This window comes from Stegodyphus dumicola, chromosome 5 (assembly GCF_044657685.1).
Source record: "Stegodyphus dumicola isolate Sdum_Otavi_A_Nest chromosome 5, ASM4465768v1".
Taxonomy (NCBI): Eukaryota; Metazoa; Arthropoda; class Arachnida; order Araneae; family Eresidae; genus Stegodyphus; species Stegodyphus dumicola.
The window spans coordinates 114,604,962-114,619,522 of record NC_140772.1 but is presented as its reverse complement, the minus strand read 5'-3'; the positions used below and the strand labels follow the sequence as shown (position 1 = coordinate 114,619,522).

The 14,561-nt window shown below is 32.8% G+C and overlaps 1 non-coding gene across 1 annotated transcript; it reads right to left on the bottom strand.

Annotated features, from left to right (window-relative positions):
* Positions 1–886: 886 nt before the first annotated feature.
* On the bottom strand, positions 887–960 carry TRNAT-UGU (transfer RNA threonine (anticodon UGU)). The gene has a single exon. It is a non-coding gene; the product is annotated as a tRNA-Thr (tRNA).
* Between the last annotated feature and the right edge of the window lie 13,601 nt (positions 961–14,561).

The window sequence follows — 14,561 nt, the reverse complement described above, 5'->3', positions numbered from 1 at the left end:
ACAATTACCAAATAATCAACACCAAAGAAAAGAGCAACATTAATTGATTTGTTTTTGACTTTGATTGAGTGTCCTATTTCAATGTTTCAGACTGCACGCCAGAGCTCATTGTCTTAAATTCATCTTCTTTTAGTCATAGAATCATTAACGTCGTCACAATTTATCTTACGAAAGCTATAAATAAAGGCTTTGATCAGCATTTAAATGAAAATCTTAAGAATGCCGAGGTCTTGACCGATTACCTAATTATCACATATTTCGACAGTTATCGTGTTTGGTTTTAATATACGATGTTTGCATACTGTCGTATGCATCCACAACTATTTTCAACCTCTAAAATTCAACTACGCGTTCGAAAACTGCTAATTTGCACTGTGGAGTTTTAATTTTTAGAAGCTAGTGTAGTTTATATTCCCCTGTACTTTACAACTAGTATACACTGGCTACCCTAGGAAAACGCCCTATCCATCTTCTTATATTGTTATTTTCTATGTTATATTGATGTGTCAAACCCATCTTAAGCAGCTTTTACCCTTTTTCCAGCCCCAAAATAAAATAGTCTTAAGGACGGAAGGCATAATTTAACAAACCAGCTAGCCTCTTTTAATTCTCAGTCATCCAGGCAGCAACTTAGAACAGCGTTGTTAAAATAAGGATATAACTTGGAGCTTCAGACAACTGAATATTTAGCAATTTCATCGTAAGCAGTACTGAATTTTCCTAGACATTATGAAAAGGTTAACAAACTACAATTTTTTTTATTATTATTTCGAGTTTGTTTTTCAAACGTATCAAATGTTTTCATGCTTTAAAATTCAATGAGCAGATTATGGTTGTAGAGACATTAGATTAATTGGAAAAGCCGGAGAGATGAAAAATTAGCAACTGCCTTCGCCGGGAATCGAACCACAGACTTCTGGAATACAAGCCCAGCGTGCAGAACCACTACACCACGAAGGCACGATAGGAAGGTGGGAGAAATAATTTATACACTCCCCCTTTTAAAGGGCGACTAGGGATTTTAGGGGACCCAGTCGCCGAAGCCTGGGTGTGCAGACTCATCATCCACAACCCTTTTTTTAGTTCGGGCGCCCCTGTAGATACATTAGGATTTTTTTGAAAGCCAAAGAGATGAAAAAGGAGCAAACGCCTTCGCCGGGAATCAAACCACGGACCTCTGGAATACCGGTCCAGTGTGCTGACCATTATACCACGAAGGCACGCTAGGAAGGCTGGAGAAATACCTTACAATGTAGCCCTATTTTTTTTTTTTTTTTTTTTTTCATGCCTTAGTGCAAATTCTATAAATTATAGTTTTATTAAAACTTCAGAAACCTGGCATTACAAGTTTTTATGAGAGATGTATTTATTTTGCAGTTTTGATTGAATGTATAATTAAAAACAGATCCGTAATTCGAATGAACAAGTTCTCTTTTCTTACAGTTTTTGAAAACCTGTGTTATAATACTTAAGAATAATAAAATTAACAAATCTTCTTATAATTTATGCATGTTCTGCAACATCACATGTAAATATAAAATTTAAGTGCCTAATCCAATTTTAAAATCTAACTCCAATTCCAAATGTCATAAATATGGTGCTTATAATGTCCTTTGGAATTCAACATGTCAATTCAACAACAGTTGTTTTACAGATTTTAAAATTTACAGGTTCAAAATATTAAAATAATTTAAAAAAACTGGAATGAAAAAAAGACTTTTAAGAAGCACAAGTAGCGACTCTTGAGAAACAAGAAAATTACGATCACTGTATTTTAATTCCCATAGCATTCCACTGAAAATCCTTCTAAGTGACGTTGTGGCACAAGTTTTTGAACCCTTGTTTAAAATACGTTGCCTACAGACTGTCTTTTCTAAGAATGTTGTGCTGCAAATGAAAAGCTGTCTTTGTCACCAAATTACCATGGAATATGGCTGTCGTGATTCGGAGGCTAACAGAGGTAATATAGTATATTAATACGACAATTTTGAAGGTCGTCATGGGAATTTTACACAGAGAGAAACTGTGAAATATTACAGTCTGATTTTGCCGACCATGAAAGAAAACTTTGATGCAGTTAGAGATATAGAAATGGAAACTAAACAGTTCAGTCTGTTCTAAGTGAAGTGAAATGTTAATCGCAAAGTGAAAGAAAATGGCTGAAGAACACACGTTGGTCAAAAGCGTTTCATTAACAAAACGAAGGGTACTTTTCCGTAATTTAAATAATTCCTTTATATTATTTAAATTTTAATTATATTAAAATAGAATAACCCAATAAAGAAAATACGAGCACTTGCGAGTTGTAAAAAGTAAGAGTACTATGGGTGGTTACCTGCCATAATTGACCAAAGACTGTGACATTGACTGATATATAAGAATTAAGGATGAGGTCGGAAGAAAGAAAAGGAGTAAAAATTGATTTTTTTTCTTTGCTTTATAATTGAAATTACACGCGCATGCACCAATTATGTGTAAATGCTGTACTTTTTACTATAATTTATATTATGTCTAATTAAGCGTTTTTTATGACTGAATTTTTTAAAATAAGTTTCTGTAGGCAGAAAGAGGAGACACAATATCGAAGTTGATGTTCATGCTCTGCATAAAGTATTTAAACAGTATCATAAGAGAAATAGCATGAAAAATTGAAAGGCAAAAGTTAAAACGTTTTTTTGCTGATGTTAAAATCTTTCTTGCCAGTTTGTAAACTGCATCAAAATATATAAATAAGAGAAGTTAAATTAGGATTAAGAATTCAAAAAGAACTGGAAATCCAGCCGGTCATAAAGAAAAGTCTTTGTGTTCGACGTGAGTGAAATTTCTATCAGTTTTCTCTTTGCTCTGAATATTAAGAAGAAGAAAATCCGAAAAATTAACCAAGCTAAGTGCTATGAGGTGGATCAAACAAGCCAACTCTAAAGTACTGAATTCAGTTTTGTCTGTTTACTACTACGAGAAGCAGAAGTCAGGCTGTCTTCATTAATTTAGTTCTGTACTTCATACATACAATTTACAGGTTCAAAATATTAAAATAATTTTAAAAAACTGGAATGAAAAAAAGACTTTTAAGAAGCACAAGTAGCGACTCTTGAGAAACAAGAAAATTACGATCACTGTATTTTAATTCCCATAGCATTCCACTGAAAATCCTTCTAAGTGACGTTGTGGCACAAGTTTTTGAACCCTTGTTTAAAATACGTTGCCTACAGACTGTCTTTTCTAAGAATGCTGTGCTGCAAATGAAAAGCTGTCTTTGTCACCAAATTACCATGGAATATGGCTGTCGTGATTCGGAGGCTAACAGAGGTAATATAGTATATTAATACGACAATTTTGAAGGTCGTCATGGGAATTTTACACAGAGAGAAACTGTGAAATATTACAGTCTGATTTTGCCGACCATGAAAGAAAACTTTGATGCAGTTAGAGATATAGAAAGGGAAACTAAACAGTTCAGTCTGTTCTAAGTGAAGTGAAATGTTAATCGCAAAGTGAAAGAAAATGGCTGAAGAACACACGTTGGTCAAAAGCGTTTCATTAACAAAACGAAGGGTACTTTTCCGTAATTTAAATAATTCCTTTATATTATTTAAATTTTAATTATATTAAAATAGAATAACCCAATAAAGAAAATACGAGCACTTGCGAGTTGTAAAAAGTAAGAGTACTATGGGTGGTTACCTGCCATAATTGACCAAAGACTGTGACATTGACTGATATATAAGAATTAAGGATGAGGTCGGAAGAAAGAAAAGGAGTAAAAATTGATTTAGTAAAAATTGATTCGTCATGTATAATTATTTAAAGATATGAAGAAAACGTTTTGGCAGGGTAGAAGATTGGATTAGTTCTAGATTAAGCCAAATTACACTTAACTTTATACACTGTGTTCACAAATGTCTTATCTGGCCTCAACCGTTGGGCACAGATATATACATACTTATCGTCACAAAAATGCTTTAAATGTTTTTAAAGATTCATGTTTTGACATTTTCTCATTTAAAGAAAACAGGTTTATGAATATTATGAAATCTGACTATTTGTACGTTCCTCCGGTTCCGATACTTATGTTTAGGAAACACTTTTATAAAAAATAAATCACAAAAGATTTGATGCCCATATGACAAACATTAACCTAGATATTTGATATTAATTCAAGAATCAAATTGATGGGCCATGCACGAACTAAAGTTTGTGCGAAGTTCTTGCATTTGTAGATAGCTAAAAATAAAATATCATTTAGAAAAATAGGTTTCTGATGTTAAGAAATTTCGTGACAAACGTTTCTGTTCAAATAATTGCGAAAAATATTTATTAGCATAATTTTTATTTTTTTTCAAAAGCAGATCTTATGCACAAAATTTTATAGAATTCATATTCTAAATAACACTAGCAAACTTCATTATTGGTACGTAGGGGTAGCATCATATTACTTGCATTAAAAATTTAAATTATTTAAGCGATAAGATGAAATTATGTGTGTGTGTGTGTATTAAATTATGGCAAAGCACACTAGGGCTATCTGCCTAAGAGGAGGGATGCCTTTCGTGGAGGACTTTCTAAGGGAAACTGGCTCGTATACACGTTACACATGGGGAAAACCACGAAAACACCCATGCAGCCAGCCCGTTCGCGGGATTCGAACCTCAGACCGAACTACCAGTGTTCAGCGACTTTACCGCTCGGCCGCTGGTGGGCCAGATGAAATTATGATTCTAAAGTAACAAAACTTTTTGAGAACATTTATAATACATTTTGAGACTTTTAAATCGTATAAATGATCTGTGTGAAAATTCTTTCGCGATACTAAATGTAATAAAATTGCAAATTAAAGATACTAGTAGACCACAAAACAGGCACTACTGAAGGGTACTAAAGGGGAGGAACATCGGAAATCAACATCGATTTATTCTAATTTACCTACTAAACATCCTCTCAGTGCAAATTGAATATGGCGCCAAAAGCCGCAGATTTTAAAGTTAAATATCTCAGTCTTTTTTTTTTTTTTTTTTTTTTTTTTTTTTTTTGTATGGGAGACAAACGTGATGATTTTTACAATGACTACAAAATTTCCTTCAACAAAAACAGAGCTGAAAACCAGCTAATAATTATTAATGTAATGATAAATTACAAAACAAAAATATTTATAAGTTATTTTCAAGTATGTAACTAGGAGAAATGTTTTATATTCAGTTTTCACGCGTTAATAATTTTTTTTAAATTTGAAGTGTTTAAAAATCCCTTGCATTTTTATCAAATTGTTTTCATGTTAAATTCATAAGATTTTGTTTCTATTCACAAGAGAACTGTGAATGGATTATAGTACTGCTAAATGTTACAGGAATTATTAGGCATTTTGTAAAATATGGGAAGTAACGTTTTGTACGTTATGTTTGTTTACAGAATATAAAATTGATTCATGTAAAAGCAGTAAAATTGATTTTCTTGAAACCAGTTCAATAGAAACTGAATTGAAAAAGATCTAATAAATGCAGTAATGATATATTTCAATGCAAAAGTACTTATAAGTTATTTTCTAAGTATGCAACTTGAAGTAAATCTTTATCTACAGTTTTCATGTGTTTAAGATTTTAGAAAATTCTGGGTATTTAAAAATGTCCCTTGCATTCAAATTTTTATTGCATTGTTTTCAGACTTAATTTACATGATTCTGACACTATTCATAAGAAAATCGTGCATGCGTTTTGTTACTGATAAACTTTTAGAGGAATTGTTATGCTATTCATAAAAAATTACAAGTGACATTTCATATGTTATAGCTGTTTATAACATATGAAACTGATTTTATTGAAACCGGTTGAAGAAAAACTAAATTGAGATAGGGTTAAAAAATAAGGTAGTGAAATATTACAATGCAAAAGTATTTATAAATTATTTTTCAAGTATATAATTAAAAGCACATCTTTATATCCCGATTTCATGCGTTTAAGATTTTTGAAAATTCTGGGTATTTAAAATGTTCTTTGCGTTTTAATTTTTTTTCGAATTGGTTTCCTATTAATTTTATATGATCCTAATAATTTTCTTAAGATAACTGTGCGTGTATTTTAGTATTGATAAAATTTTGCAGAAATTATAAGGCTTTTCATAAAAAAATTAATTGCCAATAAATTTTTTAAATATATTAAATTCAATTAAAAATTTATTTCTGAGTAATATTTTATCCTATTTTAAAATCCATGCACAGTTTTGTTAACTATTTGATGTAGACTGGTTATGCAAATTATTCTAGATTTCTGTTTAAATCTGATGCGCAAGGGAATTTATGAATATAGCCGTAAAATGTAAGAATATATATCCTTAAATATATTTTATTTGAAAAGTAGTAGTACTATCGCTATTAAATTTTATATTTATGTACAAATATACATAATACACATAATTATAAAATATCTTAAAGTTCGAAAAAAAATGTTAACGTTCCTTGTCTCCTTAATGAGACCGGAGGAAAGCATAAAACATTAGAATTCGTAATTTTTATAAAACTGTTTTCTTAAATCTTAAAACATGAATCTTGGCGTCTTCTAAAAACCATTTAAACTTGAAGCGCAGAGAGATAATAAGAAAAATCTTCCCGATATATGAACTTCTAGAGACCTATACGCTCAAGCAGTTGAAATAAAATTTGAAATGCACTTGTGATTGTGATGATTTAATACAACAGAGCTCTCACGATTAAGATTACAGGGGGAAAAATTCGGAATTTTCGAAAAGCAGCATCCACTTCTTTTAAATGCGACAATAGATCAGCGCATTGAAAAACCATAAATGATAATTCAGAAAGCAAACAATAAAAATCAGCGTTATATTTACAAAATTTTCACAGGACTAGTTTCGATGGTTTTACCGAACCATCATCTTCAGCTGCAAAACCGCAAATGAACAAGATAGGAAATAATGATTAGATAAGATAAGAAAGCCTGGACAAGAATAAGCAAGTGGCGCCATCTGTTGGCGAAACCAGAACTAAAACATAATTTCTCTAAAAGCCGAAGGCAAATTTGGATTGGAATTAGGATCGTTAACTAGAACAGAAAGATTTTTATGAATGTGAAATGCCTCTAGAAAACCCAGTTCTCCAATGGAAGATGTTTTTTGAATAATTTTGGCAGCAGAAAAATTGAAAGTGTGATTTTCGGACCAACAATGTTGAGCAACAGAAGACTTCTGTGTTTCCTTTTTTCTAACATATGCCTCATGTTCTTTGACGCGAAATTTTAAGGCTCTCTTAGTTTGGCTAATGTAAATTAAACCACACTGGCAAGGAATCCTATAAATACCCCAGGAATTCATATCCGGAATGGGGTCCTTGAGTATAGAAGTTGGAATGTTATTGATGGGAGAATAAACAACCCGAAAGTTAAATTTCTGCAAAATATGTGCAACTTTATAGCTAATTGATGGAAAGAAGGGAATGACAACAGAATTTTTATAATCTCCTAAAATAAGAGTGTGGCTTTTAGTGTGTTGAGATGAAAATTTTTTAACTGCTTGATTAATAATGTTGGGTGAAAAGCCCTTGTCAATAGCTATTGCTTTTAAATAATTTAGTTCTTCATCAAGGGCTAGTTTGGAGGAGCAAACTTGAAGAGCATGGAAAACATAGGAATAAAATGAAGCTAACTTTTGTTTAGTCGGATGACATGATTTAAAGTGTGGTGGAAGGCAAACCGATGAAGGTTTACGGTAAACTGTAGTACTGAAGTTGGATGTGTTACGTGTGACCAGAATGTCGAGAAGCGGAAGAGAATTGCAAGTCTCAAGTTCAAAAGTGAACTGAATAGCAGGATCAATAGAATTCATTGTTGAAAGAACTTTATTTAAATCATCTTTATTACCTTCAAACAGGGTAAAAGTATCGTCTACGTAGCGGAACCATGCCGGGAAGTTTAAAGTTTCAAACAATTTTGATTCATAATAATGCATGTAGATATCAGCCAGGATGGGACTGAGGGGACTTCCCATGGCTAATCCCTCAGTTTGCTTGTAATACTTATTTTGGAAAACAAAATGTGTTTGTTTCAAACAGAGTTGAGTGAGGGAAATTAGCTCATCAATTTCGATGCTAGAGAAATGAAATTCGCGAAGTCTGGTTTCTAGACATCTTAATGCACCCTCCACTGGGACATTGGTGAATAATGATTTTACATCAAAAGAAACCATGAGTAAATTACTAGGAGAAATGTTTTTAACCTTTTTTACAAACTCTATTGAATTTTTTATGGTGTAAATGTTATTGTCTAATAGAGTGGAAAATCTAGAAACTAAATATTTAGCTAATGAATACGAGGCAGTACCTAAATTTGATACAATAGGGCGGAAAGGAATACCACTTTTATGAATTTTGGGAAGAGCATATAATCTGGCACAATTCGCAACAGATGGGATAAGCGAATGTTTTAAGTTGCTTGAAATGATTTGCGAAGATTTGATCGCAGTTTTTATTTTGGATAAGTCCGAAGGTGAAGGATCTTTAGGGATCGGATTATATGGTCCTTCGTTTAAGAGTTTAGTGACACCATCGATGTAAGTGTTCTTATCCATGACGACTATCTGGCCACCTTTGTCGGCCTTTGAAATGATAATATCCGGGTTAGAATGAATTTCGCGCATTGTAGCTCTTTCTCTCGCAGTTAGATTTGGTTTCAAAGGTTTATTATTGAATTTCACATTATGAGCGATAAGATGCCTAATCATTTTTTTCTGTGAATCTGAAACTTTACTGAACTTGAAAGCTTTTTCGATAGGAACCAAAATCTTTGGAATCGAGGGTTTACAGGTTTGTGAGAAGTTAAAATTATATTTTAGAATTCTCTCTTGTTCTTCTGAAAGACTAACATTAGAAATATTAACTATTGGCTTGATGTTTACAATGGGAAGATTTTTTGAACTACTTGAACTGGAAGACTGTAAAAGAAGTTTTTCGAATTTAACTGCAAGGGTGTTTTTATGACGGTTAACTGCATTCTCCGTTCTAGACCAAGACTTTTGTTCAAGGGCAGTGAATTTTGGATATGATTTAGCGAGTTCCAGATGAAGCTTATAGAGTTCATGTTCAATTTTGGACAATTGTTGACGTGTATCCCTTATCACGGACCGAAGTAAGGCAAGATATATGATATATATGATTCCTGGATATGAATTCCTGGGGTATTTATAGGATTCCTTGCCAGTGTGGTTTAATTTACATTGGCCAAACTAAGAGGGCCTTAAAATTTCGCGTCAAAGAACATGAGGCATATGTTAGAAAAAAGGAAACACAGAAGTCTTCTGTTGCTCAACATTGTTGGTCCGAAAATCACACTTTCAATTTTTCTGCTGCCAAAATTATTCAAAAACCATCTTCCATTGGAGAACTGGATTTTCTAGAGGCATTTCACATTCATAAAAATCTTTCTGTTCTAGTTAACGATCCTAATTCCAATCCAAATTTGCCTTCGGCTTTTAGAGAAATTATGTTTTAGTTCTGGTTTCGCCAACAGATGGCGTCACTTGTTTATTCTTGTCCAGGCTTTCTTAACTTATCTAATCATTATTTCCTATCTTGTTCATTTGCGGTTTTGCAGCTGAATATGGTGGTTCGGTAAAACCATCGAAACTAGTCCTGTGAAAATTTTGTAAATATAACGCTGATTTTTGTTGTTTGCCTTCTGAATTAGTATTTATTCGGCATGTTATTGTATCTTAATTATAGAAGCCCCAAATAGGCTTACATTCTGCTTTCTTTTTTGCACGTGGTGTGGCCGCCATTTTGTGATTGTAGGAGTTTCCGTGAGTACATTTTTGCAATTTTCAAGTTATGTTTATGTTTTGAACATTTGGATATTTTGCTTTGCTTGTCTGATTTCATGCATTTTGCTTACAAACGTTTTGTTTTCTATTCATTTCAGTGAGGGATTTTTCTGCTGTTTTGTGTGTACTTTATTATTGCTCAGTTAATTTAGTTTGATTTTCTGCATTGTTTATCATGCCTTCATCGTTAATCGTTTCACTAAATTACGCCTGAAACGGCAAAAATTCCTGAATCATCTTGACTTTTTACTTAAATGTAAATGTAAAAAATTGATCCCCAATTTTATTCAAATCAAATCTAATCAAAAACCTTCAAGTCGCGTTTCAAGAATTCTGTTAAATTGCAAGCTTGCCTTACTTCGGTCCGTGATAAGGGATACACGTCAACAATTGTCCAAAATTGAACATGAACTCTATAAGCTTCATCTGAAACTCGCTAAATCATATCCAAAATTCACTGCCCTTGAACAAAATTCTTGGTCTAGAACGGAGAATGCAGTTAACCGTCATAAAAACACCCTTGCAGTTAAATTCGAAAAAGTTCTTTTACAGTCTTCCAGTTCAAGTAGTTCAAAAAATCTTCCCATTGTAAACATCAAGCCAATAGTTAATATTTCTAATGTTAGTCTTTCAGAAGAACAAGAGAGAATTCTAAAATATAATTTTAACTTCTCACAAACCTGTACACCCTCGATTCCAAAGATTTTGGCTCCTATCGAAAAAGCTTTCAAGTTCAGTAAAGTTTCAGATTCACAGAAAGAAATGATTAGGCATCTTATCGCTCATAATGTGAAATTCAATAATAAACCTTTGAAACCAAATCTAACTGCGAGAGAAAGAGCTACAATGCGCGAAATTCATTTTTACCCGGATATTATCATTTCAAAGGCCGACAAAGGTGGCCAGATAGTCGTCATGGATAAGAACACTTACATGGATGGTGTCACTAAACTCTTAAACGAAGGACCATATAATCCGATCCCTAAAGATCCTTCACCTTCGGACTTATCCAAAATAAAAACTGCGATCAAATCTTCGCAAATCATTTCAAGCAACTTAAAACATTCGCTTATCCCATCTGTTGCGAATTGTCCAGATTATATGCTCTTCCCAAAATTCATAAAAGTGGTATTCCTTTCCGCCCTATTGTATCAAATTTAGGTACTGCCTCGTATCCATTAGCTAAATATTTAGTTTCTAGATTTTCCACTCTATTAGACAATAACATTTACACCATAAAAAATTCAATAGAGTTTGTAAAAAAGGTTAAAAACATTTCTCCTAGTAATTTACTCATGGTTTCTTTTGATGTAAAATCATTATTCACCAATGTCCCAGTGGAGGGTGCATTAAAATGTCTAAAAACCAGACTTCGCGAATTTCATTTCTCTTGCATCGAAATTGATGAGCTAATTTCTCTCACTCAACTCTGTTTGAAACAAACACATTTTGTTTTCCAAAATAAATATTACAAGCAAACTGAGGGATTAGCCATGGGAAGCCCCCTCAGTCCCATCCTGGCTGATATCTACATGCATTATTATGAATCAAACTTGTTTGAAACTTTAAACTTCCCGGCATGGTTCCGCTACGTAGACGATACTTTTACCCTGTTTGAAGGTAATAAAGATGATTTAAACCATTGATTGACCATTTTCGCAACCATTGATCGTAGACATATTGTTACCAACTTTCCACATATGTAAATAATTTTAGTGAAATTAAATGTAAATTGTAGTATCTCTTGTATTGGGTAACACGAAAGGCACCAGGATGAGCAGCATCACCGGAAAAATAAGGTTACGGAGGTTACAAGTCTATTTAACTTTGAGGTAAATGTCTGTCTCGCTAAATTGGGTAGATAGGGCCAAACTGGTAATGGCCCTATCTCGTATCTCGTATATCTCGGTAACTGAATGTTCTCGTCAAATTAGTCTAGACATCGCCAAGCATTTTGCAACAGTTTGGTCCGATTCCTGTGTAACTATAACTGTATCCGTCTCAATATAACTGTAACTATATATGATCTCTAGCTATTCTGAGAAATCTAAGGTACTGGAAGTTTCTTGGGGGATAGGAAAAAACTATAGAAGACGGAGAGAGCATCGTTATAGTTCAGAATTTAGCTCAGAATATTGTGAGCATTGTCAGAGTATTGAGTAAAGATCATCGTACGAGCTTACGCACTTAAAGGTTTTGCCTTGCCTTGCTTTCAACGTTCTTGGAAGTTTAAAGTAGTAACTACTGATTGTGGTCTGTCATACTGTCAAGATATGTACAAGTATATCTTTAGCTTCTTTTCTTTGTACCATACTGTCGCTTGTCCTTCAAAGAAACAATTTCATATAAATGGGACACTTATCCAAGGATCGGTTTCAAGACGTCTTAGCCCTATAACATCCTCTGATAATTAGCAAACTGCATAAACTACAGCGATCAACAGTGGTTACACTGATTCTACTATCTAAAGTCCAGAGGCTATATCAGTTAATCAGTAGGATGATATCTGGCACATATTATAAGGCAGAGGCTAACTGTTAAAGGAATAGTTGGCTTACCATTCAAGGTTAGAGATTCTTTTGAGCGTGAGGCTTGAAAATCACGATTTTAGTGGTGTTGTCAAGAAACGACTTGAATAATAGGCTAATGTATCTTTTCGGATGAATTATGATTTGCCATAGAATCAAAAAGTAATCTGTTATGGGAGACAAGAAGGAATGTATAAACAGCCCAGTAATATGATTGAACACTATATGCGTTTAATCATAGCAGTAAAATGATTTTTTTTTCACACATCACGCTTGATCTACTCGTGTCGTAGTTAGTAATTGTATAACATATTGTGACAAAATAATGGTAAGTCCTTAAACTCTTCGTAATATTCTTCTCAATAGTATTGGGTTTAATTTCCGTTTAATGGACGATAACTCTATTCTGCACGGAACAGACTAGCGCACGGATTCTGCACGGAACAGACAGGTCAAAGCAACGGCAACGATAAAATTCATATAGAGTAACAAGCATATTTTTCGCACCTTAGTTAAATAAAAACTCTTTGGAATGCTCTTGGAAGAACAAATTCTGCCCATTTATTTTCGGTTGCTCTCCAGGATCAGAAACTTACTCATTTTTCACTTTTGCGTTCTACAATAAGCAGCCTTCTGTATTTAATGTTCTGTATCGCTTGACTGAATGTATGTAATAATGACGCAAATGATTTTTTTAACTTCATGGAAAACCACATCCCCAATTAAAGCTTGTTTGTTTTATCTGTATAGGATAAAAATGTTTTCTTCGAATGCACGAATTGTAAAGCAAGTTCTTAAAGTGTAAAATGCACCCAGCTGAGATTTTTGCTTGTTTTATTATTTTAAGGTTCAATAATGTTAATTTGACTAGTTATTATGATTTAGATCTATACTGTTACTTCTACTTTCCTTTACCCTTCCAGAATTCAAATTATATATAGAGTCTTTAAGTTAAGATTTCGGGATTTATAAGACAGTGCGGGTTTCCGCCTCTCGAGGCCGTGTTGCTACCTTTCGCCAGCTCGAATGAGATTGTAATAATCGATCTTGTGTTATAATTGATGACATTTAAATTGTTACGCTGATGAGAAATTTGAACCAACTTCGTATTAAATAAATTATGCAGTCTTCGACTAGCAGATTCAGTTTTAATTTGAATTTGACTATTACTTTTAAGCTATCTCGCCACAAGTGGTTGGCTGATTTCGTTAAACCCGAGATTTGCATTATATGTTCAAGATTCGGATTTTAATAAGGTTATTATGTAACATTGTAAAGCCTTTTTCAATATCTTTAGACGAGCGATAATTTGCTTCAGATCTGTTAGGAGTTTGGATTCCAGTTTGTGCTGTCAAAGAACATCAAATTCTATATTATACTAATAAAGCAACACATAAATAACTTAAATCACATAAACAAATAGCTTGTGCGACAACCTTCCCGCAGAATTTCGATTTTATCAAAATATAACTTTTTGCGTTATGTCAAATTTAGTGCTGCGTGCTTAACAGTAAAAAAAGACGTTTTGGTATTTAAATTAATAAATGCTTTTTCGTAAATTTTTTCTGGCAATACGTATGAGGAGTTAGGTAATATTATCTCTTCATAGTATTATATGAAAATTATTTCGAAGAAACTTTCACGTTTATTGCTTTTGCATCAGAATGCACGAAACCCATTTTTTTACCATAAAATACGTATTAACTTACTCAAATGAAGCAGTAAAACAATTCTATTTAAACAAAATTGCGTGGAGCTTGCTACCAGACTTACTAATGTAATACTATTTTTTATACCTTTTTTTTAAGTACAATTTTGCTTGCAATCAATGCACACAATATTTATCTAATTTATTAGAAGCCTTTTAACCGGGAAATACCGCATATTTTATCCACATAAAACTTAAAAAATACGCTTCAGTTAAACTAATTTACAACTGATATGAAAATAAATGAGCTGCGTACAAAATTACTTGCTTATACAACTTGCTAAGGGAGCTCATTAATTTTAAAAATTATTAATGTCATCTGAATCCTTTTAAATCTTTCAATTTAGATTAGGCATAAATTTAAACTAATAACCAATTTGTTAACAATCTCGAACTGTATTCTTGTCAAAGTTAGCTACTTTGAATTTGCTCGACTAAGTTTCAGCCTTTTTTTTCAGTTATGTAATGTCAGTCAAAGAAAGACAAACTATATTTCTCTGAGAAATAAC